This window comes from Pecten maximus, chromosome 7, assembly GCF_902652985.1.
Source record: "Pecten maximus chromosome 7, xPecMax1.1, whole genome shotgun sequence".
Taxonomy (NCBI): domain Eukaryota; kingdom Metazoa; phylum Mollusca; class Bivalvia; order Pectinida; family Pectinidae; genus Pecten; species Pecten maximus.
The window spans coordinates 37,192,737-37,194,107 of NC_047021.1; positions in this window are offsets into that span (position 1 = coordinate 37,192,737).

Sequence of the window (1,371 nt, forward strand, 5' to 3'; positions counted from 1 at the left end):
TACTTTCTGAGAAGTAGCGATAACAAACTTCAATTGTCAATATCCAAGATGGCTACCTGTCAGCCATGTTGTTTTCTGATTGGTCTCAAAATGCAGTATGCATATCAAGGCACTGAGGGGAACGTATGTATGAAATTTGAGAAAGATCCCTTCGTTACTTTCTGAGAAATAGCGATAACAAACTTCAATTGTCAAAATCCAAGATGGCTGCCTGTCGGCCAGGTTGCTTTCCGATTGGTCTCAAAATACAATATGCATAACTAGGCAACAAGAGGAACCTACATATGAAATTTGAGAAAGATCCCTTCATCACTTTCTGAGAAATAGCGATAACAAACTTAAATTGTCAAAATCCAAGATGGCTGCCTGTCGGCCATGTTGTTTTCCGATTGGTCTCAAAATGCAATATGCATAACAAGGCACCAAGAGGAACCTACATATGAAATTTGAGAAAGATCCCTTCAGTACTTTCTGAGAAATAGCGATAACAAACTTCAATTGTCAAAATCAAAGATGGCTGCCTGTCGGCCATGTTGTTTTCCGATTGGTCTCAAAATGCAATATGCATAACTAGGCACCAAGGGGAACCTACATATGAAATTTGAGAAAGATCCCTTCAGTACTTTCTGAGAAATAGCGATAACAAACTTCAATTGTCAAAATCAAAGATGGCTGCCTGTCGGCCATGTTGTTTTCCGATTGGTCTCAAAATGCAATATGCATAACTAGGCACCAAGGGGAACCTACATATGAAATTTGAGAAAGATCCCTTCAGTACTTTCTGAGAAATAGCGATAACAATCTTCAATTGTCAAAATCCAAGATGGCTGCCTGTCGGCCATGTTGTTTTCCGATTGGTTTCAAAATGCAATATGCATAACTAGGCACCAAGTGGAACCTAAATATGAAATTTGAGAGAGATCCCTTCAGTACTTTCTGAGAAATAGCGATAACAAACTTCAATTGTCAAAATCCAAGATGGCTGCCTGTCGGCCATGTTGTTTTTTGATTGGTCTCAAAATGCAATATGCATAACTAGGCACCAAGAGGAACCTACATATGAAATTTGAGAAAGATCCCTTCATTATTTTCTGAGAAATAGCGATAACAAACTTCAATTGTCAAAATCCAAGATGGCTGCCTGTCGGCCATGTTGTTTTCTGATTTGTCTCAAAATGCAATATGCATAACTAGGCACCAAGGGGAACCTACATATGAAATTTGAGAAAGATCCCTTCAGTACTTTCTGAGAAATAGCGATAACAAACTTCAATTGTCAAAATCCAAGATGGCTGCCTGTCGGCCATGTTGTTTTTCGATTGGTCTCAAAATGCAATATGCATAACTAGGCAACCTACATATGAAAAATCC